Consider the following 14,063-nt stretch of genomic DNA (forward strand, 5'->3'; position numbering starts at 1 on the left):
TATTTTTAATGTATTTCTTAAATGTAAATAATTCAGTTAATGAAAATAAAGGTTTTTAATAAATTTTTGTTTGTCAGAACTTTTAGTTGGTAGGGCTCGTTTAGCCGGGTCAGCAAGTTGTGTATACTAAAGAAAAATCTATACGTCTACGAAAAGTGCGTATCGCCCATTACACAATTCAAGCTGAAAAAAGAGCTCCGATGCCATATAAATAAAACATGGCGTGGTACCGGTACGTCACATAACAGTCCGCAGTCGCACGTAACTCTTCTCGGGATATTGTTATGTGCGAATAAAATAGAATGGACACGATGAGGCCTCTCTATCGATAGTGTGCCCACGCAGAAATTCCCATACACCGGCGCAAAGGTACGACTTTTTATTTTTATCAGCCCCGGACATATGAATGGAGAGGTTCCTGTTTTTATCCGTAACATATCCAACGTCTCTACTTGGATCCAGTTTAGTTCCTTGGGCAATAAATTTACTAAGGTACTTGGTTTATGACGGAGCAATATCTTCACAATAATAAAAAGTGGCATTTTACAAAAAAAATACAAAAACATGTAAAACTTGGAAAATAAGTTGGTTATAATAATGGTTTTATAATTCGCAAACTCTCTATTTATTTATCTAGTAATACTAAAACACTCTATTTGAAAGTCGATTAGAGAAAATAGTATGATTCATTGGCAAGTAATGTAAATATTTACGATCCGGTAAAATTGTGATGTAAGAGGAGGCTTAGCTTGCCGGAGGCGAGTCAGTAGTAGATAGGCCGGCCGGCTGTTGTGTTGTGTTTTGTCATAGAGCTGATATTTGGGGGTTGAAAGTCTTTTGAATATAAACGTTGCATGTACTGTAAGGCAACGGGTCGTTTGACCAGAAGAAAACCTCTTGTGACGTCTTGCCTTCGAGGTTGGTCTTGAGAGTTTGAGGTCTCCCTTGTCTTCTCGATTGACACGATGCGGCATTGGGGTAGTGAGCTACCCCAATTAGCTTATTCGATTGGGATGCGAATCTGTTTAGTGGCAGAATTGCGTCCGGGGGAAGCCCCTACATTATTTCAGGTGACACTAGCTAGTTGCTGAAGATGATTAACCAATATATAACCGAATGATATTTGAATTAGATGGAAAATATAGAATGGGATATATTGAGTAGAATATATCAGTGGCTAGGGGGCGGAGTACCCCCGGGTGAGTCTTACTATTTAACTATCAATTTTATCCAGATCAGTAAATGTTTGTTTTGTTATTTTCATGTTCAATGAGAGAGTGCTTGCCAATGACCAACTAAATGGATATTTGAGGTGAATTTGCATTGTGAGACCCGGTTGAGTAAGCCACAAAAATAGCGATTTTACAAACATTAATTTTTGTCGGCGTCTCGGCGCGCTAAGTGGTGATGTGTTTTGGTGTTCCCCCATTTTCACTACAGAATCTGCATTCGCCGTTGTTTCTTAGCTTCAGTCTACTGAGGGGTTCGTTGAAGAGACAGTGTCCTGTTAAAAACCCCATGATAATCCGAAGATTGTTCTTACTTAAATCAAGGAAAATATTTGATTTTTCTCGGTCGTAAGTAAAGTATCACAACACAATTCAGAATCAACAACACAAATAGAAGAGTTACCACTTGAATCCCCAGCGGGAAATTTAAATTCCAGTTAGTCAGCCCGGCGTCGAATATGTTCATAGTTGGCAACAATGAATTTAAAAATCGCGCAATTGATTGGTATCTCTTGTAGTCTTCTTGAATAATAATAAAAAACTGTGTGTATTGTAAAATCGAACTTTATTTGCAAATTTCAAATGTATTCGTTGCAGTAAATATACGCAGGACCGTCTCACCTGCAGATTACTTACGACCCATTAATTTTTGTCGGGCTGCGCCCACTCGCGGTTATTGTGGGCCCCCTCGAGCTCATAGGAGATGCTTTACGAGGTCCCTTGGTGCTGCGCTATTATAAGTGATGACCCCATTCCAATATTTCAAAATTCTAACGGGGGTTTCGCGTTTTTAAAAAATTCACAGATTTTGCAACATGCGCAACCATCATAGGAGTATTGAAAATACCAGAGACAAAAGTCGGCGGTGGTCGGCAATCACCTGTTTTTTACATTTTATATTAACTTGTGACGTCATTTGGAAGAGCTCAATAGAAATATAAAAGAACTAAACCTTGTTTGGAAAGCAATTTGACATTCGTGACGTCAGCACTCCGGCAGTATAAGGTATCGCTAATTGCCATTCGCAAATATATTACAGATACGTATAGTGAAAAGTGAACCGTTCGCAACGTTAAATAATTTTGATATTTCATTTTTATCGTGATGGCTTTTTATAAAAGTGAAGAATTTAGTAAGGAAAATATTAATGATGGAGATGAACCTGTGCGGATTCATGAACGGTCACGACACTATAGAAATGTGAGGTATATGTTACGGTTAAGGCCCGATGTCCGGTTAATGTCAACATTACCCGGTTAATCTCGAGAATAACACATAATATAATAAACATCGGACTTTAACCGTAACATATATACATAGAATTAATGGCATTAATTTGCAATAGCACCTCGAACCCACAGTTTCGTTATGGAGCCAGATTAAACCAATCAGAATGAGTATTATTCTAAGGTAGTATCACAGAATATTCTGTGAGAAAATTCCTTGAAATAATAATTTCTGAATATTTTTTAAAACGTAACTCGCTATGGAAAAAATATTGTTTTATACACGACGATAAAATTGTATTATCGTCTCCCGAAATTAATTCACTCGCGATTTCATTAATCTTTTCCCCCCGGTCGACGATAAAATACCATTTTATCGTCTTGTAAAAAAATAACTATTTTTTACATTTCGGCCAATAAAACTATTTTTTAAAGATTTTTTTAACGTCAAATTTGACAGATTATTTTACAAAAATTCAATAAAAAAAATAAAAAATCAAAATTTGTATTCCCGGTGAAACAGGAAGTGACTAAAAACAATTGAATATGTCAATCAATCCTAACTTATGTCATATACTAACATACCAAATCACGTTTTTTTATCTGAAAAAATAAAAAAATTATAGGGGGTGAGCTACTTTTGAGAAACACCAGATATATAAAAAAAATATATACAGGGTGATCCGAACTGTATTCCGGAAACTTCAGCAGCATATTTTGCAGATAAAAATAGTAAAAAAGTTCGTATAAATGTATGTCCTAAAATGCTTAGTTTAGGAGATACAGGGTGTTGAAGTTTCATTTTTATTTTGATTTTTTCCAAATAATTTCTGAAGTAACGTCAATATTGGGATGAAAATTGGTGTCTGGGAGTTTGTTTGACATGAGAAATTTGATTTTGGTGTCAATATAACTCCTGCTAGAAGAGGGCGCCACCTACATGTGTTTTAACTGTTTTGAACCGTAATAACTTTTTGTCCGTTCCTGTATAAAACTACCGAGCAAAAAAATGTGACTTTTTACGTAAAAAATATCTCTTTGTAAAAATCGCTACCAGTAACCGTTCTTAAGATATTTAGAATGGAAATAGACAATATATGTCATTATTGACGAAAAATAAACACGTTGAGTAGATAGTTACTTCACTTTATTATGATTTAGAATTTAGAATTTAGAATGAGTGGGAGGGGGGTTAATCACTTCGACCTTACAGATCCATTGTGTCCCCCTTTCTTGAATCATAACTCATCATACAGTCCCAGGGCTTTGACAAAAGCCAGCATCTGGGACGGTTTTATAGAGGGTAGTTCTCCATCTCCAATATCAGTCGTACCAAAATTCATGGCACGAATGGTTGTCGTCTCGGCGCACTCAGTGATGAGGTGTACTGGTGTTTCCCCATCTTCCCCACAGAATCTGCATTCGCCGTTTCTTCTTAGTTTCAATCTACTGAGGTGTTCATTGAGGAGACAGTGTCCTGTTAAAAACCCCGTGACAATCCGAAGATTGTCCTTACTCAGACCCAGGAAGATCTGTGATTTTTCTTGATCATAAGCCTCTTATTATGATAAATTTGATAAATTTTTATTTTTTTAAATTAATCATACTTTTTTCTGCAAAAAATGGTGATAAAACAGTTTCGGTTGAACTTTTGGCACAAAAACATTTCAAATTTATGATTTCAGTCTTATAACTATTTAGTTATCATATTTAATTATGTCAATGATGACAGGTATTGATAATTTCGATTCCAAATATCTCGAAAACCATTACTCGTAGCGATTTTTACCAAGGGACCTTTTTTACGTAAAAAACTTCGTAAATGTATACTTTTTTACTCAGTAATTTTATACAGGTACGGACGAAAAGTTATTACTCTTCAAAACAGTTAAAAAATATGTAGGTGGCGCCCTCTACTAGTAGGAGTCATATTGACATCAAAATCAAATTTCTCATGTCAAAAAACTCCCAGACACCAAGTTTCATCCAAATATTGACGTTACTTCCGGAATTATTTGGAAAAAATCGAAATAAAAATGAAACTTCTACACCCTGTATCTTCAAAACTAAGCATTTTAGGACATATATTTGTACGAACTTTTTTACTTATTTTTATGTGCAGAATATATGTCACCGAAGTTTCCGGAATACAGGTCGGACCACCCTGTAAATGATGCGTACCTTATCTGTGAGACTCTATGTTCCAAAATAAAATTTATAATAAATATGATCAAAATCAAAATAAGTTAGCAGTAGAAAAAGGTACTACCATTTTAATAATAATGTACATCATAACGACGTAATCTTTATTCGATTTTATGAGGCTCGTATCGGCGGTACTGAAAGCGAACCAACTCACTCGAACGCATGTTGTAAGTACTACTAAGTAACTCATAAAGTGACATTCTCTATGATCATTAGAGGAGCAGTACCGATCGACAGATTCATAAAGTTTATCGACGACCGGGCCGGCTCTCGGTACTACTGCATATTATCATTAACGTATTTCAAAACGACCATCATATACGTGTATATAGTACTGGTGTACCAGTACTATATACACTGTAGTACCGGATGGCCGTATATCGTTAAACATCGATACCTGAGTGATTCTCTTCTACCAGTTATTTTTCGTGTCCGGTGTGTGTGTCTACTCTTAAAATTAAGAAAAATATGAGGAATGAACAGTTTAATGCCAGTTTATTGAACTATATAAAAAAAAACACGTTTATGGGAAATAAAATAATTTGAGTCACTTTCACAAAATTTTTATTAAAATTACCGTCTCTCCGTTCTGAGGACTCCATTCGCGTACCTCTATCCACGTACCGAGTTTGGTTCCAGTCGACCCATAATTTAGAAAAATCCTGATGATTTTGTCCATTCAGAGGTATCGGTTTGAAATACCCAGCTAGCGTAAAGAAGTTTCACTCCATAAATGAGGATTATTGCGATTGGAATAAAAATACGTAGCTTATAAACACTTGGGGATACACAGTTTGGATTTAGGAATGGAACTGGCACGCGCGGGGCACTTTTTACACTGAACGTTATTAAATAAATGCCTTTATTGTCAAAATTTTTTTACAATTTGTAGGCAAATGTAAACTAAACAAACAAAGTAAACAAACAAGGTACACAAACAAACATGAACGTCGATAAATGTGTATATGCCTGCTTTATAGATTATTTAACGGCTTTTGACTGTGTGTCGCACCAAAAACTTGCCGAGATTCTTAGAACCACCTGTGTGGATGAGGGGGACCTGCGCATGATCACCCTGTTATACTGGAACCAGACTGCAAAGATCAGGGCGGATGGCGGAACATCTGATGAAGTAGCAATTAGGAAGGGCGTCAGGCAGGGGTGTGTATTATCCCCACTTCTTTTCAACATCTACTCTGAGGCGGTATTCCGTGAAGCACTAGAGAGCGTTGAGGATGCTATCAAAATCAATGGGACACTGATCAACAATATTCGCTTCGCAGATGATACGGTCGTACTGGCTGGCAACATTCTACACCTTCAGAACATGATGGACTGCATCGTTGAACATAGTATGCCGTACGGATTACACATCAATGTTAACAAAACTGAACTTGTTATATTTTCCAAAACACCGGGAAAGACTCAGTCCTCAGAATTAACAACAAGGTGGTAGAACAAGTATCGGCCATAAAGTATCTAGGAGCCCTAGTTAACGACGCTTGCGACCCTAAAACTGAAATTTTAGCGAAGATGGAACAGGCCAGACGTACTTTTGCTTCCATGAAAACCCTCTTCTCCAGCCGAGATCTAAGCCTCGAACTGCGCATACGTATGCTGCGTTGCTGCATCTTTCCAGTATTTCTCTGCGGCTCTAAAAGTTGGAGATTCAATCAGACATTGGAAAACCGCATTAACGCTTTTGAGATGTACTTGTATCGTTGTATGCTGCGTATATCTTGGATGGATAGAGTGACAAATGAGGAGGTACTCAGGCGGATGGGCAAAGATAAAGAACTCCTATCAACAGTGAAGGAAAGGAAGTTACAGTACGTCGGTCACATCATGACGGGTGATCGATACGAGGTGCTCAGACTGGCCATAGAAGGCAAAATTGAGGGCAGGAGATCAGTGGGAAGCAGGCAAAACTCCTGGCTTAAGGATCTGCGTCGTTGGTTCGGAAGAACATCGATCGAAATTTTCAGAGGTGCGGTTTCACGCACCATCATAGCCAGTTGGATCGCCAACCTCCGAAGGGAGACGGGTTCCTAAGAAGAAAGAAGAAACACTTCAAAGGTGGAAAAACTATACGAGGTAGATTCTCAATAAAACAAGGAAGCAGTTGTTAAAAAAAGATAAACAATTTAAGGGTCTATAACACTGTACTTTCGGGTCGCTCTCAGGGCTTGGGTAAAGCGGGTGTGGTGTTAAGCCATACCCAAAATTCCAAACACACGTGCTTTGATTAAGGTTTGAAGAGCTTCAGCATTTGCCATAAAATAGCGAACAATTTGTTACAAAACCATATAAATTATATAACACTGTAATCAAAACTTCAATCTATTTCCGTATTGTAATGGAATTTTAAATTATGTCTTTATTTTCGAGATAATTTAGTACAAACATAAGGAATATTTTGTTGATGTTTGACCAGCAAAATCTTAAAAATAAAGAAGTCGTTTAAAAATGTGCTACAATACGGATATAGTATAATTATTTATCTTTAGTTTCCTTCTTCATTTGTGTAAAAATGCCTAGACAGTTTTACATAAAACGTTAAATACCGAACCCTTATTTTGCTACTTTTTCGAACTAGTGATATGGCCGCTTAAGAAGTTCTTTTAAAAAAGAACTAAAGCATGACTTAAAAAGCGAAAATTTAGTAGTTAAACTATTAAAACGGGCCTGCACACTGCAGAGCCCGCCTGTGAATCACCCATATAGTAATACTGGTACAAATATTATAGTACCTGACGACCGTATATCGATACCTATCGATCCCGTGACATTCCACGGTTTTAGAAGCCGCCTTGTAAAAGGCCTCTCGTATATGGTACCACGTCGTACTCAATCATAATCGAGATGTGGCGGCTCCCGTGAGAAACCGACCGACATAAATCAACACGTTCGAGAAGCTAAATATTGCCTATTGTAGATTTACGGATAGTACCACGGTCGTACAAGCAAAAAACCAGATTGTAAATATTGAACTGGATAGTGTACACCTCGCAGTAGGAATGGGTTTAAATAAAAAGTGATATTTATTACATCACTATGAATTCTAGATGTTTATGACGAATCTTTTATTATACCGTATGATCGAAAAAAAAACGGCGTCAAAGACGGCCGGGAAATGACAACAGATGATCATTTTGGCGAGGTTAATCTCTAGACGTCATTTACTAAAAATTGATATAAAACTTGTCAAAAGTTAACCCCAATTATAGAAATAATATTAAAGCTTCATTCAGCACTTAGTGGAATAAATTAGTGGTTTCAATTATTAGCGTAGAAGAATGCTGGTAGCTTCTGCTTCTATGTGAACTGAAGTATCTTTTTGTCCCATGATTCTTTTTGCTATTTCGGTTTTCTGTCCAGTTGAATTTTTAATGTAACTTTCAGCAACCGAACTTGATCGCCAACCTCCATGTCGCTTTAAAACTGTTATGTCCGCTCCTGAATCTGTCAGCATTGTAGCAGAGCTGCGCCGAAAACAATGACCAGTGTATTCAATGGCGTTGGAGAGTCTAAGAAATTCCGCTATCTCTTTTGGCATACCTCCAATTGTATTGATTCCAACTGAGAGGGTCCAGCATTGATTTTTTCGATACGCCAAGAAAAATCGCTGATGTGTCACATTGAGTGGTCGAAGTTTTGCGTACTTACGAAATGCATGTAAGAAATTGATACCATCTATGGGTCCCTCAGTAATCGTAAACACTCTTGGAGAATGAGCTTTTGTATTCGGAATCTTCACACTAATAAATGACTGACAATTTTTAATGGCATCTACGGTCAAAAACGTGATTTCTTCCCTCCTACATGCTCCAAATACTCCAACGATTAAGACAAATTTAGCTAACAGGAATTCTTTGTCATCGGCTTCTTTCATAAAGCGTTCTATTTCCAGTTTTGTAAATACTTTTGATTTCTTTGCCTGATATCCGGAAGCTTTTCTTTATAAAAATGCAATAAGGTTTGTGAATTTGCCAATATCTACGTTTCTGTTCAGGTAAATCATGGTGCGGCGCATCGAATATGTACTCCACATAGTTGACGGCTTTAAGGTATTGGATAACTTCAGGAAATAGGCTAATCATACCTTTATTGTGAAATTCTCAACATGTTTTTCTTTGACCCAGGTTTCAAAATTGTTGTAGGTGGTCTCGTATAACTTTTTCGACTTCTCAGGCACTAACGTGGGTAGCGCAGTTTCAGCACCTTTTTGAATATCCAGAGACTCGTCATTATCACTCATTTTTTCACTTTGTAGGAAATACGGCGACGCGACGTTTGAACCTGACAGAATTTTGTCATTAATATATATTAGTCGGTTTAGAACGTTTTTCTACGTTGTCCGATACCCAATTTCCAGCCTGTTCTATTCGTACAATCCTGTGTTGACAGGTTTCTTTCACTCATGGCTTTGTGTACGCTTTTTTGCCATTCCAGTTTCGGTCTTCCCTGTTTTCTTCTGCCCTTTGGTTGCCAATTCATTATTTCCTTGGGCCATCTAGTGTCCTTCATTCGCTCTACATGTCCGTACCAGATCATCTGCTTTTTCTCTATATCCTGTGTTATCGTACCTTCTATACCCATTTGTTGTTTTATGGTATTATTTCTTAGTCGTTGTTGTCTTGAAATTTCCATTGATCTTCGAATGACATCCATTTCTACTGCCTCTATCCTCTTCTTGTATCTCTCAGTTATTCTCCACGTTTCTGCTCCATACAGGAGGTTGCTCTTTATCATGGTTTCATATATATTGAATTTTCTTCGCTTTGTTATTGATTTGCTCCATAAGATTCCATTTAGACATCCGATTATTTTTTTCTCGTTGATAATCCTTTTCTCTATTTCTCTGCCGTCAATTCCAGTGTTATCAAATGTAATTCCCAGGTACTCATACTCTTGACACTGCTTAATTTCGTGACCGTTGTCCAAGTTCAAGTTTCCTTCTTGTGCGCCTATACATAGATATTTTGTTTTGGCTATGTTAACTGTCAAGCCCCATTCTCCGTATTCTTCAATAAGTTTTCTTAACATATATTGCATATCGTCTTTGTCATTGGCAACTATTATTTGATCGTCTGCGAATTGAAGTGTGAACAAACATTCATTGTCAATCTCTATGCTTATACCACGGATCTTTCTTTTCCAATTTTTTAAAGCGACTGCAACGTATATTTTAAGGAGAGTAGGGGAGATGCAACAACCTTGACGCAAGCCTTTGTCGGTTATAAATATCTCTGTAAGCTCTTTTCCTAACTTTATTTTTGATTTTGCGTCCTTATATAGTTCCTTAAGAGCTGTTATATAAGTGTGGTTGATCGTAGATTGTTCTAGTACCCTCCATAGTCTTGATATTGGGACAGTGTCGTACGCTTTCCGTAAGTCAACAAATGTTATATGTGTGTCCAAGTTTTTTGCCGATCTTTTTTCTATAACTTGTTTTAAACAGAACACGTTATCTGTATTAAATTCATACAGTTTAATACAGCAGCATACGTCTGCTTCATCGACCTCACCAAGGCATTTGATAGGGTGCGCCTTTACGACATCGTCAATATACTAATGGCGAGAGAGGCGCCAGACACCATTGTAAGAGCGATCCACAACCTAAACATGAACAACAGGACTAGAGTAAAGGCAGGAGACACTTATACGGAAGAGATACCGACACCAGGAGGCATCAGACAAGGTGACAGCCTTAGCCCATTTCTGTTCAATCTCTTAATGGACAGAATTATAGAGGAAGTATCATCACTAAATATAGGATACCGAATGGGACAGAAAAGAATCAGCATGGTATGCTACGCCGATGACGCAGCCATTTTCGCGGAAACGGAGGACGACCTGCAGAAACAGCTTCACAGATTCTACCAGGTCAGTCAAGCGATGAATATGACCATATCTACAGAAAAAACGAAAAGCATAACCTTTGCTAAAGACCCCGTGAGATGTAAGTTGGTAGTTCAGGACAAAATCATCGAGCAAGTCTCACAATTCAAATACCTGGGTATGGATCTGTCGAGCCACCATGATCCAGCGAAGGACTTAAGAAGCCAGATCAACAAAGCGACTGCCATGTCGGGCTGCTTAAGGCAAACAATATGGGCGAACGAATACATGAGATGGGATAGCAAGGTAAAGATATACAAGACTTGTATCAGACCAATCATGACATACGGAATAGAAACCAGAGAGGAAACCAACAAAACGAAGAGCATGCTACGAGTAGCCGAGATGAAAACGCTCAGGACAATAATGGGAAAAACAAGAAGAGACCGAATTAAGAACACCGACATCAGGGAACAATGTGAGGTGCAAGACATAGTAAGGTGGGGCAGACAAAGAAAAAAGAGGTTGGTACGCCCACGTGAGAAGAATGGATGAGAGAAGACTGCCACGAATTGCATTAGAAGGGAAACCAACAGGGAAAAGAGAACCTGGAAGACCACCTAAGAGATGGAAGGACAGCTGGCAGTCCACCTCCCAAGAACTGTTACAGAGGACCCATCAAAATTAACAGATCGCGAGATCTTAAAAATGAATAAGAAGAAGAAGAAGGCGTTATCTGTACACGACCTTCCTGCTCTAAAACCATTCTGTTCTTTTTCTCTATAATCTGCTTCTATGAGATCACGTAAAATTCTACCATATAACCTGCTCATTGTGCTCGTCACTGATATACCACGGTAGTTGCTGCAGTCCAGCTTATTGCCTTCTTTATGGATCGAAGATATATAAGCCAGCTTTTAGTCTTCTGGAACGGGATATCCGTTTAAGCAAAAAATATTGAAAATTAATGCCAAGCTTCTAAATAGTTTCTGCGTACCATTTTTCAACATTTCGGAGTATATTCCTTCTGGGCCGCTTGCTTTGCCTGATTTTAAGTTCTTGGCAGCCATTCTTATTGTTTCTTCCGATATTTCAACTACTTCTCCCTGTACGTTTCTTAATATTATTAAGAAAAAGAATTATTATAGTTTCTTTGTGACTTTGTCATTAAACAATGCATAAACAATGCCTTAGAAACCGATTACCAGAACATTTTAAAAAATGTTTAAAAATAAATAATAATAGCATGAAAATCTCATATTATCCGCTTTCACAAAAAATATTCGTATGAAATTCGTTGCGAAAAAGTGTTTTAAGCACTCGACGCATTGTCCAACGCATTATGACAATTTTGCGTCCCATGCTTAAAACTCATTCATTTATAATTTTACACTACGTCATTTAAAAACATTTTTATTCAATATAAAAATAAATTACAACCTTTTTAAGACCAACTGACAAATTTCTAATGGAGTTTTCGCTATTAAAAATCAAAGAAGAGTACGGGCCAAGTAATGACGTCTAGAGCTTAACCTCGCCAAAATTATCATCGATTCTCATTTCCCAGCCGTTTTTTTTTCGCCGTTTATTATTGTAATTATAGTTGTAGGATAAATTATTTTATCATGTGTTTTAAATTAAGAACCTATGGCAATATTTTATTTCATGAGGAACTGCATCAAAATAAAACTTGCAAGAAGCGTCGTCTAGCCTTCTTTATATTTACAGCCCGAGTTTAGGATAGACAAATCCGTATCCACGGCTATTTATACACCGATCTAACTCTTAATATCTCTTCCATCGTCTGGGCAGATCCTCCGAACAGATAATGAACTTATCTGCGGTGCAGAGGCCGCGCGAGCCCCAGTACTACAACGAGCTTCGGGTACGATTTAGAGAAGTTATCAAAATTTAACTCTTCTGCACACGTCTGAAGGAACGTGTCGCAAAAATAAATGGGATTGGATAGGTTACTTTATTAGAGGGACTAGCGTCGTGTAGCCTGGCTATGTTTCCTCTTAAACGGCGATTACAGTGTCTTCCTTAACGACACTTATTTAAGCATTTCGTACGGTTTTCGTGAGTTTTAAACCGTAAAAGGTACGATTAGATGGACAGATATGAAACGGGGATCGAGGATCGAGTAACTTGAAGCCTTTGATAGTTTGTACATTTTTTCTATTTTATCTGAAAAGAAATCTAATTCGAATAACTAGAGGTGGGCATTAAATAGAAGAGTAAGGATTGAGCAAAATAAAGCAGTACTTCACCACAATACACCAAAACGCTTTACTTTTGCACTGGAAGCGCGTTTCGCTCACCATGTTAGTACAATCAGCAGATGATTAAAGAATAAAATTAAAAAATTAAAAAAAGAAAAAAAAATGAAAAAAATGAAAAAGTAAAAAATAAAAAAAAATAGAAACCAAAAAAAATATATTATAAAAATGACTTAAATTCCGATTTATCAGTGGCGTTGTATTTTTTAAACGTGTGAAAATATAAAGTAGTGTATAGAATACAAAGTTATATTGTTATTAATATAAAGTTGGCTTGGAAATGACGATCGATAACATCCTGATATTTTTACAAACTATCACAATATGACATGGATGGCCAGATAAATTATTTTTTTCCATAGCAACTGTTAAAATTACCTTATATCTATCAAAAATAGTAGATAAAATAGTACTTTAACCGCAAGTGTAGATTAAATGATACTTTAACAGCGAGGATAGGTTAAAAACTTTATTTCTTCTCGCACGTTTTTTAATTGCTTCCATTTTTGAAATTTTTAGTATTCCTTTTCATAAGTTATTCGGGATTTAAATGGAAGTAGTTTGGATATGGTGTTTGTCGCCTCAGCCTGAATATCTGTTGGTAATTTACTTATTTCGTTTTGAGCCATTTCTGGCTTCAATTCAATCAGCAATCGACACGAAAGAGAAAAAATATTGACTCATAGATAAATGAAACAAGTTTAGATTGGAAAGTGCCCATAAGGACAATGTAAACACTATTTGGCGCTATTCATGCAACGGTCGCGACCCAAAACTTTTGAAAATTTCGGAGCGGTTCAGCTTTTTCCGGAACGTTATGCCGCGATCCACGATGGTTTTTGCAGTTCACAGTTCACAGCACAGCTTTTTAAGTTTTTAATGCCACTTTTTCACAATTATCACCGGTTGGAGTAAATAAAACTTGAATTAAACTCACAAAGTAGCAATAATTACTTTGAAAATGGACGCTATAAACACTTTTCGGAATTTCTTTAATGAGAGCGGTTTAGATTTTGAAGATTATTATGATTTTTGAAGATCCTGACTTTGACAAAAGAAAATTATTTCTGTTTTTGTTTGCAGTTGTTCTTAGCGACCGCTATAGCAGCGCCAGATCGCGTATAACGGTCGCGACCCAAAATAATTTCGCGGCCTAAAATTTTTACGGGCTTTCCAATCTAAACTTGTTGCATTTATCTATGTATTGACTCAAAACTGACAACTAAAGAGACAGCTTTATTTATTTGTCAAATTACATAGAAACCAACGCTAACCCAGCACAA

The sequence above is a fragment of the Sitophilus oryzae genome, unplaced genomic scaffold, assembly GCF_002938485.1.
Source record: "Sitophilus oryzae breed Bouriz unplaced genomic scaffold, Soryzae_2.0 scaffold_285_pilon_pilon, whole genome shotgun sequence".
Taxonomy (NCBI): domain Eukaryota; kingdom Metazoa; phylum Arthropoda; class Insecta; order Coleoptera; family Curculionidae; genus Sitophilus; species Sitophilus oryzae.